General features: G+C 34.5%; 1 protein-coding gene and 1 pseudogene across 1 annotated transcript in view; one reads left to right on the plus strand and one right to left on the minus strand.

Annotated features, from left to right (window-relative positions):
* Positions 1–27,500, minus strand: part of LOC145245816 (uncharacterized) — an 81,334-nt gene that overhangs the window by 36,986 nt on the left and 16,848 nt on the right. The window lies entirely within an intron of this gene.
* Positions 9,533–9,651, plus strand: LOC145246391 (5S ribosomal RNA; annotated as a pseudogene).

Below are 27,500 nucleotides of genomic sequence, written 5' to 3' on the forward strand. Positions count from 1 at the left end.
ATATATATATATATATATATATATATAGTTAAGATTTAAATTACGGTAAACACAATGTCAATAGTACATAATAATATATTAATTCAACGTAGGATCGTTTTAATAAACAGTAATAAAAATGTTCTCACCCAGGGGAGGGTGGGGCTTAGATAAAATCATATCAAACATTGAATTACAAGACCTTCGTTTATATTACGGATTATTTTATTGTAACGAAAGCGAAGTTCTGTTATTCCAATGTTTTTTCATTGATTTTATCTGATTTTCGCATGTTTAATATTAAGTTTAATGTTAAGTTTAACGTTACATAAATAAAACACTCATATGCACATGCAGAAGCACAAACGCATGCAAACACTAACCACACACACACACACACACACACACACACACACACACACACACACACACACACACACATATATACATACATATATATATATATATATATATATATATATATACCACATGCACACCGCATATATACGTAATTTATATCTCTAATATACAATAATGTGTATATTACACGGATATAAAACATCATTTGTCACATAACCTAACAACAACGCACATATGTTTACAGACAGCATACACACACACCAATGTTTCACATATAAAACACAATATATATGCGTATAGTACGCATGGAATTTAATACAGACAGCCCCCCCCCATATAAACTCACACACCTCTACTATTATATGAAAGATACTTTGTTTGTATGTGTTTCTGTGTGTGAGTTTGTTCCCAATCGACTCCTTAACGGCTGGGCCGATTTAAAAAAAATTTAACACGAAGGTACTTTGTGTGGTTGACAGTGTTCTTAAATAGGTTTTGTATCGGAGTGTCTTCGATAAGTATCGATGGTCAACTATCGAAATAATCCCATGAAAGAAGGAACAGGTGATTTTGACCAAAGTTAACATCTTTACACAGCCTAACATCATAAGTTCACTTGGGAAGTTTTATTACGACACAAGCCGAACGGCGCGACATACAAAAAGCAACAATAGTCTCTTTGATATAACAGTGGCGCGTTCAAAATGAATGTTTTTGTTTAAAGCACAGCTGAAGCATGATACTTTATTTTTTCATTTTAAACTTAAATTTAAGCAATTATTACCGCACAACCAGTAAGGCCAGGCATAAAAAATCAACAGTAGTTTCTTTGGTATAACAAGAGCGCGTTCGAAATTAATATTTCTGTATAGAGCACAATTTAACGATGATACTTGACTTTTTCATTGTAAATTTTAATTCAAGCCATTATATATAAACATAATTTTATAAAGTCAAAAATAGGTTCTCTACAGTGCAATATAGGCTACAATGTATTGTGGTCTAAGTTGCTACGGGGAGGTATGTGAAGCTTTCTTTCGGTACACCGCGATCGATTTGATTGAAAAATGAGGTATTTCACCGATTTCGATGGCAATAAAAATATGGTTGTATAAAATATTCATGGGTTATCATTTAATCCCGGACGACGTCAAGTTTCCTTGCTACTACTGGAATAAACCACAAACATATACGAACACACAACATATCTATAACACGTGTCAGGCATATAGACATAAATGCATGCTGCCATGCACTTACATACACACTACAAATAAATAGACACGCATACACACCGCATACAGATGTACATGCAAACTAATATACACATACAAATCGCACACATATGTACAATAGACACATAAGTACGCATACATATGATGATGGCAACGTCTTGTCAGACGAGTGCCACTCCCTCAGGCACTTAAAGTCCATGAGCCCAAAAATGACTTCCATCGCCACAGGACCATTTTAATAGACAAATACCTGAGGGAGTATCTATACACAGATGATGTTACAGTCTTAGCTTTGTACGACAGCAAAGTCTCTCTCTCTCGGTTCCAAATGTTGAGATCTAACAACAAGCAAGAGCAAGATAGCCAGCAACAAGTTAAACTGCAGACCAGTTTAATGCGGGTACTGGTCTCCCGCTTTATGGTTTTTTAAATTTTTCTCCTAGAAAGGTTGCCTTCACCACGGCTTATGGGAGCCCTCTCCACCCCAACACACACATACATACACACACGGTGCTAGTTGGCCGTTGACCCCGAAAAAGGGTTCATTCGCCCTTAGGAAAATCTTGTTTTTAATCCTTTAGGGAGACTAGCCGCCATCCTCACCAAACAAGTCTGGTAGGGGAACCAGTTTAGTCGCTGGTGACCCGACCATGAGGCAGGTAGTATTGAGTTACATGGTACCAGTAGCATATGACATGACCTGACTAAATACATACGCATACATATACGTATACAGCTACGTACCTTGAACACGAAGCTCTTAAACCTTAGAAGTAGAAAGAAGCAACCTTAGTAGAAGTTAGTGTCCCCAACGATGCTGAGTTAAACAGATCTGAGAAGGAAAAGATAACGAAATACCACCGTCTTTTGTATGACTTGAAAATAAACTGGCATCTTAGGATGATCTCTTTGCAGTAATTATAGGAGCAGCTCGACCCATGGAAAAGAATTTCGAACACTACCTGCCAAATATACCCGGCGAACCAAGTGCAAGAGAGATTTTAAAAAATTGCACCTAAAGGGGATGGTTACAATCTTAGAAAGATCTCTTGATTGGAATATTTGAGACAGCGAATGAATGCCTAGCATCCGATAGGATTCCCCATTCACAGCTTGATAAAAACTAAGAAAATTTAAAACAAAATAGGCGAGGGAACTTGAATGCCTACTAGACACTATCCCCGAGTGTCTAAGGTCTCTTTGTACAGGGGTTTGGCAGGACAACCTGGCATGACGATAATTTTCCCTTATCCTTGAGTGGCCTCTTGACCTTGATAATGTGGTGATGCCTGTGTAAAAAAAAAGAAGAAAAAAAGAGGCCAGCACTCTTCAAATCGGGCCAGTGGCATTTCCACTAGGCCAATGCATCAGTCTACAATTCTATCCTTATCACAGACTATTTAACCAAAATGGAAATGAAGACTCACCCTCCCTATAGTCCAGACCTTGCTCAAGGAAAACGTTAGCGGCTGTCGTTATGGCACGATTGAGGAGATGAATGAGGCTGTGACGAGGGTTATTGATACTCTCACACAAAAGAACTTCCATGGGGTCTTCCAGAATGGTATAATAAGTGCATTGCAGCCGGATAAAATTACTTCAAAAGGGATTAGAGTTCCATGTACGTACTATCAATAAACATGCCAATACAAAAAAGTCTAGAAACTTATTGAAGGCACCTCGTACTATAACAAAGTTCTTTGGTCAGTTATTGGGAGGCAAATTAACTTTTTTTTACATCTTTAAACTCAACATTTGAGGCGTGAATTAGAAGTTAATGGAACTCCCAACTATTAATGCAAGTGTTTGCCCCAAGAAAAGGGTTCTTGATGTTTTAGAACTTTGATTAAAGTAAACCTTCGTAGTTTTCTAGAAACATTATGCAAAGTGTGAAAGGGCTGTGTTTGAAAGCTATGGCAAAGCAGTTTATTAAAATAGTTTATGTAGTAAAATATATAAGGATGATTATATTGAAGGAATTTCACAAATTAACCAAGATACTTAGTTTTTGCATTTTAAACTTTTATACTAGCCATTATATAAAATAATTTCATAAAATTAATTGTAGGTTCTCTATAGTGTAATATAGACTACAATGTAGTGTGGGTTAAGTCATTGTGAGGAGGCATGTGGAGCTTCATCCTGTGCACCGCGGTGCATCCTGGACTATAGCAGGTAATTAATAAATTTTATTGAAAAATGGACGATTTCACCGATTTCGATCACAATAAAAGTATTGGAAGTACGGAACATTCGTTGATCCTCATTCACTCCCGGGAACCGTCGGATATATATATATATATATATATATATATATATATATATATATATATATATATATATATATATATATATATATTTTTTTTATTTCAACTTCGGTTTTCTTTTGCTTTTTTTTTTTTTTTTTTACACAGTGATCACCACTTATCAAGGCCCGGAAGCCACTCAGGGATAAGGGTTATTGCAAGTACATTACGTTAGTGAGTAGATTTGCTGATATGTTTACTTAAGGGGGCGGTTCATTAGGAGTTTGTTAACATTGGACTTGAAGACAACCAAGTTGTAGTCCGGAGGGAAGCAGGCAGACGGAACAGAGTTCCACAGGCGTGCAGTTCTAAGAAAGAAGCTTTGTTCATGGAATCTGCGTTTTGATTTAGGCACAGATATAGAGTAGGGGAAATTTTTCACAGTGGATTCAGCTAGACGGGTGTTTTTCGTGAAAGATTGGCGAGGGGGGACCAGAGATTGGAGTTCAGACGAGCATCTGCCATGGAAATAACGATAAAACAAGAACAGGCTCGCAACGTCTCTTCTGTGGGAGAGAGGTTGCAGGGTAGAGAAAAGGGCATCCCCCACTAAGCCACGAAGTCTATTTTGTACTCTGTCAAGGCAGGATAGGCTGTTTTTAGCAGCTCCTACCCAGATATGGCAACAGTATTCCATCCTTGGACGTACTTGGCTTTTATATAGATAGAGAATTGCATCCGTAGTGAGATATCTTCTGGAGCGGTAGAAGGATCCCACCATCTTAAATCATTACAAATTGTTTCTATCGACAGGACAATGATATCATCCTGCCGATCTCTTCAGACAATTCAAGTCAAAATTTTTGCCTTGAGTTGTCTGAAGAGATCGGCAGGATAATATTATTGCCCTGTCGATAGAAACAATTTGTAATGATTTAAGCAGTTTAAGTTTAAATAATAAAAACATATTTAACTCTACTAAAGTATTGATCACTTTTTTGCCTGATTTTTTTTTAATCAAATATACCGCCTAATATATATATATATATATATATATATATATATATATATATATATATATATATATATATATATATATATATATGTGTGTGTGTGTGTGTGTGTGTGTGTGTGTGTGTGTATGTACACCTTCCGCACCACACGTCCGCAATTGAACACTATCGGGGAACGTCCTCTCCACCCTATATAACTCTCGTCAAATAAACATCTCGCGTCTTAAATTTAAGTCGAAACATATTTTATAGTTCATATATCAGGTTCGAAAGCTAAGATATTAATTCCGACTCATTACGTTTTGATTGCAATTGAACCAAGCAGTAATGCGGGTGGAGATTTATCATACCGTACTATACTCACGGAATAACACGGCCAAATATACTCATGAATACAAAAAAAAAAAAAAATGTACACTATTTTAAATGAAAACGCCCCTAGCCTTAGCGGCAGAACAGTATTAAAAACTAAGCGTACAGATCAATGCTCCAACGGAATGCGTGTTGAAAACGTTATTGCATTGCTGTAGCCATTAAACATTTATCCAAGATAGAAAGTAAAGCCAGTTTCTGACTCGATTTTTGGGGGTTCTTAGCAATGAAGGACATGTAATGTAATCGCATTGTTTCCACAAGGACTAAGAATCAATTTTGCTGCTAACATTGATATCCTGGGTACTGTTGCTACGCCATGGATCGATAGAGTGAAAAAAAAAATGGAAAGCCCTACATTTTTCAACAAGATTCTGCACTATCAGATGAGGCGCAAACAACTCAGGAATGGTTAGAGGCACATTTTAATGATCACATTACCCCCAACCTATGGCCTCCTAGCTCTCCGGACCTTAATCGATGGGATTATTACGTGTGGGGCGTTGTCGAGAGAGATGTTAATAAACATCATCACAACACCAAAGATTCTATGAAAGCATCCATCGCCATGATAATGAAAACATCGACGAGGGCCATCTTGTACGCGCCTGTTAAAAGTTTGGGTCGAAAATTTTCAGTTACCAATATATAAATGTATGTATGTATGTATGTCTGTTTGCATGTCTGCCTTAAACTTTCAATAGAGGCGACGGATTTTACCAAGATCAGTATCGTTTTTAAGTTCGACCTTTCATACGACAAATATCGAAAAATTGGCTAAAAAGATTAATATCTTCCCCTTCAACTAGGCACTTTTCTACAGGGGGGGGGGTCACTTTTTTCGCCGATATTTTTGATTTTGAAGTTTAGGTCTCGAATAAAAGTTGTTATTGAAGCGGAGGGAGATTTCATTAATGAAATTATTAAATATAAGCGTCGCCTATGTAGCAATGTCGTTTTATTTAATAACAGATGGGTTGTTCTTTGTATTATTATATTATCATTAAAAAGTAATAACTGTCCTCAAATACCGGACGCACCATATGTGTGTGTGTGTGTGTGTGTGTGCGTGCGTGTATATTTATGAATATGTCTGCATGCATATATATATATATATATATATATATATATATATATATATATATATATGCATGAGTGACCCTGTCCCTGTCCGTGTGTGGGGTGTGGGGACACTAGTCTCTACCAAACTACTCTGTCAATGTTTCATTAATAGATTTAACTTTTTATATATAGGGGATTCGGACATGTGGATTAAATTCGATTTAGCCTTTAATCTGTAAACATAAAGCTGTTAAGTGGTCAGAATTGAAAAATTGGACCTTGGCAGACGTAAGTCGTCTTGTTTTCACTCTCTACGCATGCGCAAATATAGAATTACTAGCATTCAGTTTGGATGTGTATGTTGAGCAAAAAAAAAAAAAAAAAAGTGGTAGTAGGAAGGCAGGCTCGAACCCGTACCGCAAAGGAGGAAAAGAACGGGGTAAAACCCAACGTTTATGCTGTTACAACCACCGCTAAACCGGAAGCGACATTTTTTAAAATTAAAGCAAGACAATCTAAAGGAGAGGATGACTTTCAAAAATATCGGCAAAAAAAGTGACCCCCCCCCTGTAGAAAAGTGCCTAGTTGAAGGGGAAGATATTAATGTTTTTAGCCAATTTTTCGATATTTGCCGTATGAAAGGTCGAACTTTAAAACGATACTGATCTTGGTAAAATCCGTCGCCTCTATTGAAAGTTTAAGGCAGACATGCAAACATACATACATACATACATACATTTATATATTGGTAACTAAAAATTTTCGACCCAAACTGGTGAAAAGGCTTGCCCTATCTCTGAATACCCTTTATGTGAAATTTCAAATGTTTAGACCAGAAATTGTCTGAGTAATTTGGAAGAGACCGCAGAGGTCAATTTTTTAAAAACATTGACCCCTATTATGACACCTTAAAATTTATTGTTTTGAGCTCAAATAAAGTTATTAAGTTAGATCCATTTCCAAGGAACCTATATCTAAAATTTCAAGTGCGTAGACCCAAAATTGTTGGAGGAGTTTATATTAAGAGTATATAAAAGTGAAAGTGTCTGTGTGTCTGTGTATCTGTGTGTCTGTGTACATTTCTCTACGCAATAACTCTGTCAATTTTTAGTCTACAGACTCGAAATTTGATATACAGGTTACTGAGATTTGGGAAAATCTATGTGATCGGTTTTCAGCCAGAAATTTGGCGATTAAGGGGTCAAATCGTTTAACTTTGAAACTCCTCCGACAATTTGGGGTCTAAACACTTGCAATTTTAGATATCGGTTCCTTGGACATGGATCTAACTTAATAACTCAATTTGATTCCAAAACAATAAATGTTTAGGTGTCATAATAGGGGTCAAAGTTAAAAAATTCACTGTTTTTTTTATCAGCATACACCTCCAAACACCCGGGCAACGCCTGGAACCCATGCTAGTATATATATATATATATATATATATATATATATATATATATATATATATATATATATATAACCAAGTTGCATTTCACACAAATGCATCAGATGTAATTGCAAATTGCACTGTTATAATGACTGAACTCACGCCTTCTTGACCATTTAGCTTAATCTTTCTGTTGTAGATACTGGTTTCGTGTGGTTGTCTTCTGTTTTATTTTTATTACAACTCCCATATGTGTGGCTAGTGTTCGCAGTTTGTATAAGTTGGTTTCTGCATTCGAATATTTTTCAGCTGATTTCATTATTGCCGTCAGTTGCATCTCATCAGCTTTCCCTCTAATTCCATCTTGTCTCATTCTGTTTTCAAAATTTTCGAAATTCTTCCCAGTGCTCCTGTGATTGTTGATGTTATCTTAGCTTTCGTCATGTGCCGTGTCCCTTTTTAATTCTCTGGCCAGTTCCATGCATTGGATTCGCTTTTCCGTCTCCTTAATCTTCACCCTCTGTACTGCTAGGACGGCGAATTTAACGATTTGCCACTTCTTATTAGGTATTATGCTACATGGTTCCCTTGCGAATTTAACGATTTGCCACTTCTTATTAGGTATTATGCTACATGGTTCCCTTGCTTGGATGAGCTCATGATGATGATGATCATGACTACTACTACTACTACTACTACTACTGCTACTACTACTACTACATGTTGTTCCTATCTACCATTTGAAGGTTTATTTACTTTCCTGCTATACCAAACAAACGTTAACAAGATATTATTTCGTATATTCTATTATGGCTCTGATTCAACGTATTTCTATCTTGAAATTACTGCTTAGTGAACTTTATTATAAATCAGTTGTTGATAGTAATATATTCCCTCCCTCCCTCTTTTCTATTCCACCCTTAGCCAGGACGTGCACTTAGAATGAAACACGCACAAGATGAAGGCCTCGCCTATGTATTGTGAATGCATTTGTATATAAAAACGCCGTTTGAAAGAATCGATGCCTAAACGGATTGACATTTGGCTTGTAAGCCAAACAAAGACTCGCATTGAACAATCGCAACAATGCTCGGTGCCTTACAACGAAAACGCCTTTTTTTTTTTTTTTTTTTTTTTTTGAAACAGACTTAAATAACAAAACCTTTATGAATACCTCGATCTATTGTGAAGCAGATAAAAAAAAATAAATAAAAAAAGATAGAAACTATGTATAATTTCACAGAATGCAGTCCAAGCCGGAATGAATACAACGGCATAATCACGTTGACACACCGGTTCTTATTAGATCATCCAAGTTAAGCGTCAGAACAGAAAGCCAGAATACACAGACCCCTATCCCCCTCCTCAGCTGTCAGTAAGAAAAATTCCAAGAACATCTGATCAAATGTTTTCGGGATTTTTAGATGACGATTTCTAATTTGTATAATTGTATGAGATTTCGAACCTAACCCATTATTTTATCCACGGCGGTAGTTTGCTCTCGTTCCCTAAGCTATTACCGGGTAGAAATCTCAACTAATTAATAATTGTATTTTTTATATCGCCCAAACTAAAGATTGAACCTTTAACTTTCAGAAGACTGTCACTTAGAACTGATTATAATTTAGCACTTTTATCCATTACTCCACATGTCATTACGTTCCGTCCGAAATTCTGTGCATATTCTCGAATTTGGCATAAAGATTCCCGAGTTCGACAATATACAGCTGAAGAAGGTCGCAAATTACATCGGTCAAAATATTGCGAAAATAACACCAAAGATAAGAAACAGAGTTCGAATAATCGAAATTATAGAAAATATCCGATCAATTTTATAATGACGAGCCCGTTAAGCCTTATCTCACTACAATAATCATATACGACATAATCACGTTGAAACACCGGTTCCCGTCAGATCACCGAAGTTAAGCATCGTTGAGCCTGGTCATTACTAAAATGGGTGACCAATTTGGGAATTCCAGGCGCTGTTTGTAGGAGGATGTCACACATTCCTGCGAGAGTTGCAAAAACCTAACGTCGTCATCTCCCCTAACGAAGATATACATACGAATGGGGACCCCTGGTGAATTTCATACTCCTATGGAACTTCCTCCTTCGGAGGAAGCCGGTTAAACCCAAATAGGGTTAGTGCCGTTTCACACACCCAGACACAATATTTACGAAAATAAAATATTTTAGAAAGCAATTAGCATATATATATATATATATATATATATATATAAATATATATATATATATATATATATATATATATATATATATATATATATATATATATATATATATATATATTGGGATTATATCATCATATTCCGTCATAATGTTCTATACATTTAGAAATCAACGTCAAGGGTGTGTATTCCATGTAGATGTTGATTTTTTTTTTTACACAAACATCACCACATTATGAAGGCCAAGAGGCCACTCAAAGATGAGGGTTAAAGAGTGTACAGTAGAAATTGGACAATATAGTAATCATTAGTAATGAAAATTCGTAAAATATGATAACTTATATGGAACAGCTCATCAAGAACTTACTTACGTTAGACTTGAACACAATCATATTGTAGTCAGCCGGAAGTGCGCTTGAAAGCCAAATCACAACGTAATATTAGGAAAATAAACAAATATTTTACTTGTTTGAAATTTATAACATGAATATATTTCGAAGGTAAACTCCATCCTCAGTATGTTGTTTTCTTTTTTTTTCTCTCTTCTTCTTTCTTGCCATGTTGTAAAGTTGGATGAAGAAAAGTCTGTTTGTGAAGAGCCGCGCGTTGTATCTCAGCGGTTGTATTTCGAAATGTGGGAACAGTGCGTATGTTGTGATTTGGTTTCTTTTTCTTCTTCTTCTTCTTCTTCTTCTTTTTCTTCTTCTTCTTCACTACAAACAGCATTTTTTAAAATTCCCTATTGGAACTGAACTGTGACCAAAGTGTAACATCTGTTCTGTCTTCGTTTCAATCGGTTCAAGTTGTGTTTGGAACAACTAATTTGCGTACCGTTTTCTGATTTTCTTGAATGCCCCGGTAATTTTCCATCAAGGTTTATCCAAGACACTATATCGCACAGTACAGAAGTGAGTGTTCCTAATGATGGAGGTCTGAACAGAGCTGAAAGTGAGAAACAGGCCAAATATCAAGGTCTCATGTATGATATTAAAAGAAACTGCATCTTAAAGAGATATCAAGCATACCACTTATTATAGGTGCTACAGGGCTCATGAAGAAGAACCTGAAGTCCTACCTAACTAATATCCCTGGTGAACCAAGTGCAAAAGAGATCCAGACAATTGTACTAAAGGGAACAATGAGGATAATAAAAAGAGCTCTCGGTTGGTTTCAATAAAAAGCAGGGCAATGTTGGCAGCTGGTTTGGCTGCCCCATACCCAACGTTACAATCTTCAAAGGAAAACAAAAAGCTATGATCTGACTCGCTGACTCTGCAGCAACTGTTGACCAATAGTTCAGCTTATCCTACAACAGTGGATCTCATCTCGACCACGTTTGTATAATTTTTTTAAATTCTGGTTCTCTGTTAGAATCAAAATTTAATTTTTGTTGCAATTTTAATTGTTGTTTCTAACCCAGGGTGTATCTTTTCGGAAACCATGGGTTTCCCACGCATTAACAACAGAAATATTTATTTAGTTAACTATCCAATCTCATGACTTTTACGTGACGATTGATAAAATGCAAAAATAACTTATCTTACGTCATTATTTATTTATAGTATTGCCTAAATTTGGTCAACAATGATCTGGCGTAGAATCGTTTCAGAGATACGAGTATTCAGAATTAATTCCATGCTCTTATAGTTTAAATACTCTCCTCAACTGCGTCTTTCACGAAGGTCATAACGAGAAGTTCAGTGAGGGCATGTCATCTTACACTTTAAGCAGTGATTAACCATTCATATCGATATTTACTAAAGCAGTGAATTTTTGGAAACTGCCCCTTAATCGGCGGAATGGTTGACTGTGACACTCACACATACATGTAGGCACATTTACAAACATACACACAATTATGGTATTATTAACCTAACATAATGTTAAATGAATGTAAACGAAAACTTTGTTGGTTCATCGATCTTTTGTCTTTATTCCTAGACTTTTTAGGATGACTGATTTTAAAAGCAAATATATGGTACGCCTTAAACGCGTCACATAATTTTCAATCCTAAATTAGTAATCCTGAAAATTCTTGAAATAAATACGAAATGCCGATATATATATATATATATATATATATATATATATATATATATATATATATATATATGACTACTTCATTTAATCACAAATTAATATAAGAAAGAATAATTTTATACGTAAACTAAGTATTTACTTCAACAGTGCTCAATACATAGGTAGAGCTAGGTAGTAAGTTAGAAAAATATATATGACAATTAAGCTACACAGAATATGCCGCGTTTCATCATCCTAGTGTGGATGAAACGCAGAATAATCTATGTAGCTTAATTGCCATATATATTTTACTAACTTATTATATCTATATAACATTTTTTTTTGCTTAAATTGTGTGATGACATGGACTGAATAATTTGTTTGTCCGGTCTATAAAAACAATCTTGTAATGATTTAAGCAAATACTCCCGGGGATGAAATAATATATATATATATATATATATATATATATATATATATATATATATATATATATATATATATATATATATAGTATTTTCTTATTATTATATCTTATAATATTATATTATATTTTATTATCTCCTCTCTTCTATCTTCTATCTTCTTTCTATCTATCTTCTATCTTCTTCTTCTTCTTCTTCTTCTTCTTCTTCTTCTTCTTCTTCTATTCTATCTTCTTTCTATTTCTATCTATATAAATAAAATGAACTCATTTTTCCCCGTGTGAGTTTGACCTTATTAGGATTAAAAATCAAGATATTACATACAAATGTGATGTGCACAAACTGCAGTACAGGATCTGAGGTGTGCTATAGACCTATTACCCTTGCAATTCTTCGATAACCGTGCATTCCTATATTTTTCCCCGGTTAGAGTTCACTACCAAAATCGGTTCCAGTTGCAACATCTTTTCTCTCTACTAGATTCATCCATTTCCCGTTCCCCGTTTCCAACGCATAGGATGCTTCCACAAGGAACAGTACGAGGAAACACCGGTTTGGAATCGTAAAAGGTTACTTGTTTTTCATATCTTCTTTCTCTGATTTATGCTTTCTGTTTTTACCCTAAATACAATAAAAATAAACAAATATAAAAAAAAACGATATTATTATTATTGTGTTCTTTTTGCTTTTTTGTACTTAGTGTACAACGCAACCTGCGGGACTAAACAGTTCTTACTTCCGTTTTTAACAACTCTAACCTTTCAATATAACTATACCTTTTTTTTACACAGTGATTATCAAGGCCCGGAAGCCACTCAGGGATAAGTATTATTGCAAGTACATTACGTTAGTGTGGAGATTTGATGAAGTGTTTACTTAAGGGGGCGGTTCATTAGGGATTTGTTAACGTTGGACTTGAAGACATCCAAGTTGTAGTCCGGTGGGAAACAGGCAGACGGAACAGAGTTCCACAGGTGTGCAGTTCTAAGAAAGAAACTTTGTTCATGGAATCCACGTTTTGATTTAGGCACAGATAAAGAATGGGGGAAATTTTTCACAGTGGATTCAGCTACACGGGTGTTTTTCGTGAAAGATTGGCGAGGGGGAACCAGAGATTGGAGTTCAGACGAGCACCTGCTATGGAAATAACGATAAAACAAGGAAAGGCTCGCAGCATCTCTTCTGTGGGAGAGAGGTTGCAGGGTAGAGAAAAGGGCACCCCCCACTAAGCCACGAAGTCTATTTTGCACTCTGTCAAGGCAGTATAGGCTGTTTTTAGCAGCTCCTGCCCAGATATGGCAACAGTATTCCATCCTTGGACGTACTTGGCTTTTATATAGATAGAGAATTGCATCAGTAGTGAGAAATCTTCTGAAGCGGTAGAAGGATCCCACCATCTTTCCAGCGACCTTGGCAACAGACTTGATGTACATGTTCCATTTCAGATCAGGATTAAAGGTCAAACCCAGAAGCTTGTCAAAACACTGGGCCTCACCCAGACGAGAGCCATCCATCCCAATTGATGCCAGATACCTTTATTTATTATTGTTTTCAACTCAACATTTATTTTTACACGAAGAATTAATTAATTACTGTTTATTATTACAACGCAACCATATGAATTCACTTGCATTGCACTTAAATGAAAATTAAAACAAATAAATTAATTTAGAATTCGATAAAACAAAATATTTCATTTAGAATTCGCCCACTGCGGAATTGATATTTGACCTAATTTCACTTTTTAGCTGATTTATCACGTTTTTTACGTTTTCTTTTTTTTTTTTTTTTTTTTTTTGCTTTTTCGCCTCATTGATTCGAGTTCGATCCCCCCTACTCCCCTATCAAACTTTTTTGGGGATTTTTCAAACACCCGGGCACCGCCGGACCGTTCGTATTGCATCACATTCATTTTTTTTTAATTGTGTGTGTGTGTGTTTTTTTTTTCAGGATTTTTTCTGGATAGTTTTAAGATTGTTTATCTTTATACTATTTTAACAGGGTTATTACTTCGCTTGCTCTTGGTTTTAACACACCCCAACCAAACACGCATCTAAAAACCCGAGCAACGCCAGGTACCCACCGCTAGTATTTTATATTTTAAAAACATTATATTTTAAAAACAATATATATATGCACACACACGCACGCACACACACACACACACACATATATATATAAACATATATATACATATATATACATGCATATATATACATGTACATACATACATATATATATATATTATACACACGCAAACACACACACACACACATATATATAGACACTATATATATATATATATATATATATATATATATATATATATATATATATATATATATATATACACAAACATTATTTCATGTCTCCATATAAAATTTTATAAGAAAATATACTATTTTATTTATAGATAACGTCATGTATGGCGTCCGTGACGTACGCCACCGCCACACATAACTTTATCTACTATGACGTCATATATGGTGTCATTTGTTATGACGTCATATATTACGTGATAACATATATATTATGTATATTATGATGTCATTGTGAACAAACAGGAATAGGGATTAATTGCAATATATATATATATATATATATATATATATATATATATATATATATATATATATATATATATAGATAGATAGATAGATAGATAGATAGATAGATACGCCATACGCCGTGGCGTACGTCTACCACTGCTTCTTTTTTCTTTCGATCTCTTTTTAGGACTATTATTATTATTTATTCTTCTTTCTCCTCTTTCTACAACTACTTTTCTTTCTCTTCCTCCTACTAAAACTATTTATTAAAATAGTATAAGAGAAGGGAGAGGGAGACATAATTAAGATCACTTCTCATTAGTAAATAAAGCGGTGTATCAAATTAATTTTTAATGAACATCCGCAGTCTTAATGCGCTACTTTTCAATTTTTTTTGAAAAGGGAGATAATTCCCAATAACTAATTTTTCAGTTGTTACGAAGTTTAACTCGATGTAGCAATATTAGTGAAGCCTATTGAAAACCGGAAGGCGTACATTTGAGGTTTTAAATCAAGCACTTAAACTTGTCAGGGAAATATTTTTATACGCGTGAGAAACAAATGAAGAAACGGAGAACGGAAGATATTGAGAAAAAATTAAAAAAAAAAACAAGATATAAAAGAAAGAAGACGATGAAGAAGAAGGAGAAGAAGAAGGAGAAAAAACGTAGTAGTAGTAGTAGTAGTAGTAGTAGGAGGAGGAGGAGGAGGAGAAGGAGGAGGAGGAGGAGGAGGAGTAAGGGGAAGAAATTCGAAAAACAAACAAACAAAAATAAAGAAAAGAAGTCCAAGGTAAAGCAATGACACACAAAATGTAGTCCCATGAATAAATTAAACAAAAAGATTAAAAGATAAAAAAAAAAGAAAAGGATAACGTGACGAGTGAATTTTAAGAAGAACGAGTAGAGAGGCGAACACACTTGATAATATCTTAACCTCTGACACGTTTCATAAGGCAGTCGAAACGGTAATCTCCAAAAATACCGTTAGGGCTTACAACATGGCCGCCAGAAGAGTCACGTGATCCGGTTGATCCAAAACATGAATCGTGCAAATGGAAAACGCAGCCTTGAAGGCAAACTTTGACAAACAATCACAATTTGTTTGTATTTAATTTTTTGTTGATATAATGTTGTTATAAAAATAGGCAAACTTTGAGAAACAATCTTAGGTTGTTTTTAGTTAAAACAGTGTTTATAAAAAGTATTTTATTCAGAACAAACAAGTGGTCGACTAGGTGTATCAGAATTTTAGGCGGAATTTTTGACACCCCCAACAAAAAACTGCGAATAAAATATATAAAACTCGTAATTTCTGTTTTTAAAGTGTGTTGTCAATTTTCTTTATGAAATATACTTCCAAAATAAACTATTACAGTCGTTTAAAACATAATAGAAGTATTATTTTTTATTTAAAAAAAATTTTTTTTTTTTTTTCACCGTCGTTTTCCGGTTTCGTAATACGGCGATTCATGTTTTGGATCAACCGGATCACGTGACTCTTCTGGCGGCCATGTTGTAAGCCTTAGCGGTATTTTTGGAGATTGCCGTCGAAACTGTAAGGTAGGGGGAGGGTCAGTACGAATATATAAAATAACGCAGATAACACAGGCCACCCAGATGAGCTTGCCTACGTGATATAACCGAAAAAGACATCTAAAAATATACTGACCAGTAAAAACGTAAATGCAGTTTCAAGTCTCGTAACAATCACGTTCCCATTAGATCATCGAAGTTAAGCGACGTTGAACCTGGTTATTACTAAAACGGGTGACCATTTGGTAATATCAGCACCTGGTATTACCAAATGGAGCCTGGAGAGAGATGTGTGCCGCAATATTGCATTTCCCCACGACCATGAGCGTTAAGGGCTCATCCATCCAACAATCACAAAACATTCAACAAATACAATTGACCTTGTCTTTTGATATTATTTATACTAGCGAGACCCGTGGAAATTCCAAAGCGGCATCATATGTGATACATTGCTGCTGGACATTCTTTGGACGTTCAGCGTGAATGGAGATCCTGCGATATTTTTGTTAAAACTGTAAATGTATTTATATAAATAATCTGGTTAATGTAGTGTCAGAGTATATCTAGTTATTATGGTTTATCTCCAATATCCTTATAGGAATCTGTGACACATTTCCACTGTATGGACGCATAGCGAGAACGGAAACCCTACGATATCATTATACCATCATTAGACAAAACAGATACTACCCTTGGATTCTAGTCAGAAGAACAAGAATGTATGTTTTAGTTTAACGTACTACCCAACAGCGGCATCATTTTTCTTATTTTCTTATTTTTTACATTGTATCCTCGGTGATCAGGAGATCCTATTTATTAAAAGGAGGGTAGAAGATGATAACACACTACGAACATTAAATTAGCATATCTATATACTAGTGTTGGGACGATTAAACGGAATCGAAATCGGCAATCCGAAAAAAATCAGAATATTTGAGAATATCGGAATCGGAAAAATTTGTATCAATTTTCGGATTCCAAAACGATTCTTTTAATTTTCTTTTTAATTTGATTTTGCTAAGTTTGCTAAATCTTCCATTGCTGGTAATACTGATAAAATAATAAATATTTATTGATTTTAACCCACCAGTGAAGCTAAAATCGATAGATCTTCCCCCACAAGTATATTTTTATGTTAGGAAAATATTTGCACATTTAACATGCGTGTTTTTACGGAAATCAGAGAAAAATACAACTATATAGTTAAATATCCAGATATTTATAAAGAATCGGAATCGGGAATTTAGTACGGAATCAGCAAATGTATCTGAATCGGGAAAAATATTGGAATCGTCCCATCACTTCTATATACTAATTTAATTTTCATAGTATGTCAACACGTTTTATCCTCCTTTTTAATGAATAATTTATAATCTAGAAAATGTGACACATGTACGTATATAAAAGGTACTACGGTATTAATATATATATATATATATATATATATATATATATATATATATATATATATATATTTAAAAATAGTTGGCCAACTATTGGAACACCTTGTATTCCAAGAAACTGTTGACATTTTAAATACTTATCAAGAAACGCGAGCCCTGAAATTGCATTAACGTTCTAAATGGTCAGTTTTAAGATGTCTTGCTTCATTAATATTATTTGGCCCTGGTGTTCTAATATTGAGCACTTTTCATTATCACATAAGATAGGAGTAAGCTCCTAACAGTGTTTATAACGCTTTTATTTTTTTCTTTAATAAAATGCCAGATAGGCTTGTCGATTTCAGAATGATGACAGAGATGTGAGTGACAAAGTGCGCTCCGGACGCCCACGCACAGCCACCATCTCATCGCTGGCAAAAATGCATTGGGAATGATGGTGATGACGTAGAAAAATAAATTGGAGAACAAAAAAAGGTTGCTCATTTTAATGGTACCACTCCCATTTTGGTAGTTCCTCAATTGATTTTTCGTTAAAAAAATAGGATGCATTACTTTTGATACGGCCCTCGTATTGTTATATAGCGGATTGCGTGTATATAAACAACATCTAGTTAACTGATGTCTTTATAATGTTGTGAAATATACAGTGTGACATCTAGTGGTTAAAATATTCTTCTACTAGCGGGGGTACCCGGCGTTGCCCGAGTGTTTGTTTCCGGGACGGGGGGGGGAGTTTTAAAAAAATGTTATGGTAGGTAAGTAGGAAGGATCAAACCCGGAGTCATGAGTAAAAGTAGGAAAATAAAGTGTGAAAAAACAAAAAAAACATCTGCAACGTTAACAGTTCGGCCACCAAGAAAAGTCCATGAAAATATAATGTGAATTGTCCAGCACGCTAACCACTACGCCACAGAGCACTGCAGCTTAGTTTAGTGATTTTAAATAACTTCACATGAAAGAACTACGAAGCCAAACCGGTGTTCTCTTCTCAACTGTTCCTTGTGAACGATCCCCAAACGGTGTTAAGTGGTGGCAGGGGGAGGAGGAATTTATTAGAGAGAAAATATTTTACCACTTCCATTGATCTTAACCGATTTTGGCCGTGACTTCTCAGCAGAAAAAGTATAGAAATCTAAGATTATCGAGGAATTTGAGAAATAATAAGCCTATAACACACCTCAGATATTGTTCTGCCGTTTGTGCATATTATATTTGCATGAAATATCTTGATTTTTAATCCTATTAAGGTCAAAATCCGACGGGAAAAAATGAGTTCATTTTATTTATATAGATAGATAGAATAGAGAAGAGAAGATTGTGTGTATGCGTGCGTGTCTCACATATAATAATAAAGTTCGTTAATATTCAGTCTGTGTAGCGCACAGGTAAAAAACATATACCTTATGTCTTCGCCTTTTCTTGTTATTCAAGTTCATATCCCTTCGAAGGAAACCAAATAAAAACAAGTTATATATTTGATATAACTTCATTCTTGACTTCCAATCGGAGCTGCAATACGTCGTAATTTTCTACATTACTCTAAGGTCGCTTTTCTCCCAGCTTCCAAAACGTGGAGACGATATCTTTTGTGTTAAGTTGTTTGACTTTCCCAGTCTTTTTCCAAACTGCACTAAGCCCATTACGTGTATTATCAAGCTATCTCATTACGTTATTAACCCCACGTAAACAAGACACAAATCGGATGATCTACCTCCGTCACGCATTTTGTTTATGTTCTAACATTCTTTTACACCAAGTTAATATTTTTGGAAACTATTTTAACATAACTAATTTTATATATAAATATTTATTTCGCTTTGATAACATTCTTTCTGACATTTTCCTTTTACAAATATCAATAATGGTCATAATAATAATTACCCAGTTAACTTGACGTTGCCCGGTCAATATCTAACAGTATATAATTATAGAAAAGATTTTACTTAAAAAAAACATAGCATGGCTATGCATCTTGCAACACTTCCTATGGCATAAAAATGGATCTGAGCCTTATGCCTTAATATTTCTTTGGTTTGAAGGAATCGATGGAATTATACAAACCTAACTTGGATTACATGTTTAGATATTTACGTGCCTAAAAGTTACTTATGGACGCGTGTTTCTTGTTTGGGTTTATGGGCAACATTTACGTACGTAAAAATATTTAATATATATATATATATATATATATATATATATATATATATATATATTACAATAGAAAAATGCGAGCATGAAAAGTAATATGGGTAGGCTTAAACATGGAAAAGAAAAGGACTTCGCCTCTTGACGGTACGCATTTATATATATATATATATATATATATATATATATATATATATATATTTCAGTCGAAATATAGGTTCTTATAATATAATCAATCCTTATTTAAGAAGCTCAATGTAATTACAGAATTAAGAATTGTAAAAGTCAACTGAATTAAAGGAATAAATTATGAGATTGTCAACATCATGAATTTTGGAATATAGTTTTTTGTCATTTATTCTCTCTCTCTCTCTCTCTCTCTCTATATATATATATATATATATATATATATATATATATATATATAAATAAAAATACGCGGAAGTTTCTCTAGAGCTCTTTCGGCTATCATATTTTCAGGAGGAAAATCGATAATAATATTCTCTTTTTGCTACGCTATCGATTTTCCTCCTGACGAGATGATAGACGAAAGAGCTCTACAGAAACTTCCGCGTATTTTATTTCAAGCTTTATATATATATATATATATATATATATATATATATATATATATATATATATATATATATATGAATATATATATATTTAAAGCTTTATACAAATTTTGTACCTCCAAATATTTATATATATATATATATATATATATATATATATATATATATATATATATATAAATGGGTACCGTCAAGAGGGGTATTTTTTTATTCGAATCTGTACTCCCCCTAATATCTCTTTTTCTCACTATAGTAAATATTTAGTTCTGTGAAGTCTGAGGAAATTATCGGATCGTTAATACAATTCGGTAATCGAAACATGTGTAACAAAGCAGATTAAAAACGGTAATAAAACATATTTTGTGCTCTGCAGCAGTATTAAGCACTTTTCTGCAGTTTTTAAAAAAAACTTTTACTATTTACTCATTAAATATATATATATATATATATATATATATATATATAATACTTGTTTATTGTTATATAAACATGCTCACATCCCGCTGCTACAAATAGCCACTTGTTTCAATCAAACAACAGATATCATCAGGCAACGACTTGACTATTCAAAAGTTCAATGAATAATAGTTATTCAATGAATAATAGTTATTCAATGAATAATAGTTATTCATTGAACTTTTGAATAGTCAAGTCGCTGCCTGATAATATCTGTTGTTTGATTGAAACAAGTGGCTATTTGTAGCAGCGGGATGTGAGCATGTTTATATAACAATAAACAAGTATTATCAGCTCTTTTTATTGATCACTATCTAACAACCTCGTTGAATTCATTAGTCCAGTACTTTTGAATATAAAAAAACCCCGAGTATATATATATATATATATATATATATATATATATATATATATATATATATATATATAGAGAGAGAGAGAGAGAGAGAGAGAGAGAGAGAGAGAGAGAGAGAGAGAGAGCGAGAGACAGAGAGGCAGAGAGGCAAAGATAGAGACTGTTTTAATAATTCACAGCTTATCGATGAGATTACAAAAGCTAATGCAAGCTATGATGAAAAATTCTGTCTTCTTCGTCATCAGCACACGCCAGAGAATCTAACTGTGAATATATAAACATTATAAATTGTAATGCTTTTGAAAAAAGGTTAGGGTGATGGTAAGCATAAGCTTTCTTTCAGTTTTGGAAAACATTTTGTATTGCGATATGATACGTTTGAATGTGCCATGCTTGAACTCCTGCTGATTCTTTCTTTCACAAACCGTAAAAGAGCAGCAGAGTGTGTGAACGCTTTTTGATGCGACGCGTTCTTACCCAATCATTATCAAGCTTCCTTGATTACATTTTCCAATTAATATTAATCTATATACTATTAAAATGTTATGGTGATTTATCGTGTTTGCCCATTCGTACATAAATAGAAACACGTGATTGGCTGACACAAAAGAGGCGTGGCCAAATTATAACTTATTAAGACAATAGATTTTTTAAATGTTTGAGGGCCCATAACTCTTGCAAGTCTAATTTTTTAAAGGCTCAATATTTGCTTTATAATTAAAATACAGCAGAAAAATCACTGTAGAAATAATTAAAACTAGCAGGTCCTATGGAAATTCTACGGAATAAGAGATATATTTCATCAACAAATATGTTTTTATAAAGCTGATATTTTTCTGGATGGGGCCAAAAAAAAAAAAAAAAAAAAAAAAAAACAAACAAACAATAACACGCAGCAATTTTCAGTTTATTAACTTTTCTTTTCCTTCAATAATTACAAAAACCTTCTCTACCACCAATAGAAATGGCCAAAAACTCTTTATCTGTAACTCCCCGGCCTAACGGTCACAGGAAACATGAGTTGGAAAAATTACATTGAGAGCATTGCCAGGACCGCTGCGAAAAAGGTAGGTTCTCTCTACCGTCCTAGAAAGCTACTAACGCCCGAAAGTATCCTCTACCTCTATAAGGCCACCATTCGCACATGTATAAAGTATTGTTGTCATATTTGGGATGGTGCATCTGCTACTAGTCTCTCACTTCTAGACAAGGTTTAAAAGAGAGTCTCTAACCTGATAGGTCCTGAACTGTCATCTAAGCTTCAGCCTCTGTCCCATAGACGAAATGCAGCATCCCTCTGCCTGTTCTACAAGTACTTCAACGGTGAATGCTCTGACGAACTGCAAGCACTTGTACCCCCTCGACATTAATACCCACGACAAACCCGATAAGCAGCAAAATCCCACCCCTGCACAGTTGAGATCCCTAGATGTAAGAGAGCCTTCTACTCCAGTAGTTTCTTCACCAGAACCGTTAGACTTTGGAATTCCCTTCCGGGTTCCTGCTTCCCCAACCGTACTGACATGCAGAAGTTCAAGTGTAACGTGAACCGACATCTTGCTGCCCAACTCCCCACATAGTACCCCTGTAGGTTATGTCCCTGATAGTAGCCCCCTACATCAAAGTGGCAATGTGCCTTGTTTGTGGTCAAAATGTAATAATAAAAAAAATAGTGTCCATTGTATTTTAAATATAGAACAGACCAAAATGAAATGAACTAATAAATACTAAGAAAGTAATATTGTGCTACATAGTTCAACACAAATAATAAAATCACATTGTAAGAAACAATCTTTAATTTACTTTTTCAGTTCAGCATCTACTGACAGAAAATGTTCTCCATTTTGTCCTTGGTTCTTTTTAAGTAACATTTCATTGACATTCTTCTTTGGTGATGAAGCGCATCACGTCAAAATTACTACAAGTTCCTTTCACTCACCATTGCAACAATGATCATATATCATTATAATGATATTTGGAAATAAGGCTGCATCAAAGGGAGGTCACTCTCATATCCTTGTCCAGGTTTGTGAGTAGCCTTTTTAAAGCTAAATTTCGCGAATTTGGCCTTTTTTCTTTTTAAAGCAGTTTCGCATTCAAACATTGACGTTGGCTTTTATCAAAGAGTAACGTACAAATTACTTAAAGAGAAGGTATAAGCCGAATATTATATAACTCATTTATGATTCGCATTATTCGGTATTACTTCAAAGCAAATAGTTTTTGCTTGAACCCTCTGAATCTGTGGTCCTTTTTTTATATGACCTGAAGAATAGCTAATCATATTCCTGCAACATCTATATTTTTCAGAGATATCTATATTTATTTATAAAGGTTAGAATATCTTAAAATACTATACATACTCTCTGGTGTATAATGTCTCATTTTTTTTTAAAATTACAATCTGTTAAATTCATTATTCAAGGAAATTGTTTTGGTAAGTAGTCCTTATAATTAATCTAAATTTATACATAGTGCTAGCAGGGTACGCTTAAATACGATATTTGAGTTTATGCAAAATCGTATTTATTATTATAGAACCAATTTTCCATTGATTATCATATTGTACCTAATATATACTAGCAATTTCAAAATTTAAAATAAAAAAGGGATAATGTGGGTGCCATCAGCTAGAATCGAAACCGAAACATTTGTCTCTCTTGCGGTATTCGCTACTATCCTATCTAATGCCACATACTTAAAAATAAATAAATAAATAGATAAAAAATAATAAATAACGCAGTTTAATGCATAAATGTAGGCATGCGGAGAAGGAATATGTTTAGTTGACTTAGGCCTGCCAACTTTTTCCATTTATAGCCCTTTAACAGGTATTTTATTGACTAAAAACCAAATCGAATCTGTCCCACAGGTCTGCTTCCCTTATATGTCAAGTTTAAAGTCTCTAGATCCACAATTGAGAGTAGTTAGGTACAGACCCTTCCGCACACACATACACACACTTTCTAGGTCAGTTATATATATATATATATATATATATATATATATATATATATATATATATATATATATATATATTGCCGGCAAAAAGAAAGTTCGCACTTGTAATTTTTTCCAAATCTGCAAATTTAAGCTAAATTTAATGTAACTGTGTAAACAACCTAACCTCATTTGATTCGCCTTTTATTCCTCTATAATTTTACCTGTTCATATCTGACTTTTAATTGAAATATTCTAGTGTTCACGGCAACTTAAAAAAATAACTTCAAATTGAAGAGGCAAAATGAAAGTCCGCACAATGGAAAATTGTTATTTAAATGTAACTTTAGGATATTAATGCAACATAAATACAACAGGAACACAATGAACTAGTTAATTTTGACAGCCTGCAATCTTTTGTAAATTCCTTGAATTAGACTGCAGCAATACTACCGGGAAAGGGCATCCCAATTTTCTTTAATTTGTGTCCAAATTTCTTCCAAATTATGATCCGAAATTAATCAAAAAAAAAAAAAAAAGGTCAGACTAACAATGGATTTTTCTTAGAATGCAATAAATTATTGCTTTTTTGACATATTTTGTATTTAGTATCAAATAAATTTGTATTTGAAAAAACATTTTTGTTAATAAATTAAAGAAAAAAAATGGTCAATAATGTGTTACAGACGTCATTTCTAGCGTGTTTTTGCTAATAAAAACAGTACGTAAATACATTCAGCGTAATTGCTTACTCTCTCACGGAAGAGAGAAAGTAACTACGATGAATGCATTTACGTACTGTTTTTATTAGCAAAAACACGCTAGAAATTATTAGATATTTTTTATATTTCGTGAATATTTTCTCAGACTAAGCTAGATAAATCTGATACTTGTGTGCAAAGATACTCTACCAATCATGTTACTACTACTGCTACTACTACTACTACTACTTGTAAGACACCCCCATAAAATTTTTTAGTGTCGGCATCAATTAGCATCACACCAAATAGTCGAGAAGGGTCAAAGAAGATGAAAAGACCGAGAGAGTAAAGCACTAACCAGACCTCCACTAGATAAGTGCGAACACGACTGGGACCTTAGCGAGGTTTATTGCCACCCAAATTTCTGCTATTTTTAGCAAGCAAACGGCTGTTGCGATGATGCAAACTTATTTGCATAACCTATCAAAAGAGGTTGGACAGGACTGGAAATCTGGAGAGACTTGTTGTCGGTCAAGTTCTAGGGAACACAACCGGTTGCTGTCAATGAGTAATCTCTGATGATTACCTGTATGAGAAATCCTAGTAAGTACAAATAATCTGACGGATCCTCCACTTATAAAGAAAAACAAAAACTAAAACACAAAAAACAACAACAAACGACGTAATGGCGCCTATTTTAGCTGGTCATGAAAAGCCAAGGAGGATAGAAAGACTAATGATGGAGATCAACATCCAGATCTAAACTAACGATGTAATGGGACCAGCCTCTGCTAATAGCACACAAAATAGCCCTGAATAGTCAAGGAAGATGGGAAGATCAACAAGAGAGTATGCTAGCCATGCTTCCACTGAACGTGTAATCAAAGGGAGTTTGTAGAGGCTTATCGCCATCCAAATCTCAGAGAAGAACAGTAATTCCTGCCAGCGAGAAATCAATGGTGAGAGTTGAGATAATGCAAAGTTATTTGCAATGGTCATCCAAAAAGTTGAACGTTCTGGAAAAACTAGAGAGATTTGCTGTTACGCAGGATCTAGGGAACATGACGATGACGTATTCGAGAACCGATAGTAAATAAATAATTGTTACGGAGTAACCACTGATAATGACGTGTATTAAAACGCTTAGTGAGTGAATAATAATAATACAGAAAGTTTAACAGAATATGTTAATTGAAGCGGACTGCAGTAGTACCAATTATTGTAGGATCACTAGGAGCAGTTCTGAAAATATTTGAAACACGACCAGGAGAACTTGGAATCAACAGGCATCTGGCACCACACAAAACTGCTAGACTAGATATGTCCGGAAAATGGTATAATCTGACGCCTCCTCACTCCGTTCCGCAAGAAATAAAAGACAAAAAAAGAAAAAAAAAAGAAGAAGAAGTGCGGTAGCATCGTCATCGATTAGTGACACTGAAAAATGTTGGGAAGGTTCAAAGAGGATGGCAAGACCGAAGAGTATGAATCCCATCTAAACTACCGCTTTTAGGACATCGAAACTACTATAATTCCAAGGAGGCTCATTTTCACCCTGATTCCGGAGAAAACCAACAACAGTTGGCAACAAAAATGCAATCGTAAACAGCTGTTGTGAGAACACAAAGTGACTGACAACAAAAATTGAGGCAATTGGTATTCGCCGGAAAACTGGAGCCTTTTCTCTTCCCTGCAAACTCTTTCCCACAGAAAAGACATTGCAAGCCTATCTCTGCTTTATCATTATTTTTATGGCAAGTGCTCGTCTGAGCTGAAAGGTATAGCCCCCACCCCCCACTCGCCAAACTTTCATGAAAAACACTCGTCTGGTTGAAACCATTATCTATACCCCCCGCCTTTATCTGTGCCTAAACCTAAACGTAGATTTCATGGACAAAACGTCTTTCTTAGAACTGTACGCCTGTGGAACGCTCTTTCGTTTCCCTGCTTTCTAGGTGACTACAATATTGTCATCTTCAAGTCCAAGGTAAACAAGTTTTTGACGAGCCATCCCATTAAGTAATCCAATTTACCAAATTTTCACTACTAATGATTACTACGATATTGTCTCGAGTAGCCTCTGGGCCTTGATAAGTGGTGACTCAATTGTAAAAAAAAAATGCCTCAAGGAACACCACCTATATTTTAGCAGAGAGTGATTCCTCTTGCCGTAACTCCTTGTGAGTATGGTATAAGGGTTAAAAACTCTATTTAAAATAATTGTTTAGATCGAAGAGTCCTCAGGACGCCTGGTGCAATCAAGCATATAATTCTATATAATAAACGACTTTCTGCCGTTGCGAAACGAAATGCTGCCCATTTGGGCGGCTTTTAGGCCAGTATAGCGTGTGAAATTTTTTTTGATAGGAATGTGTCGTATCAAGCCATTATCAAGGGGCCTTGTTTTTCTTATTCAATTTCAAGTTGAAAGAACGAAAAAGAAGCATTTTTGGATGGTTTTACATGAATAAAATATGGCTGCATAGTTTTTATTTCCCGTTTCAAACACTTCTGAGTTCCGCCCAGAAAAAAAGAAGTAAATCGTTCC

Source organism: Euprymna scolopes, chromosome 23 (genome assembly GCF_053919585.1).
Source record: "Euprymna scolopes isolate OS-2025 chromosome 23, ASM5391958v1, whole genome shotgun sequence".
In the NCBI taxonomy this organism is placed as follows: domain Eukaryota; kingdom Metazoa; phylum Mollusca; class Cephalopoda; order Sepiida; family Sepiolidae; genus Euprymna; species Euprymna scolopes.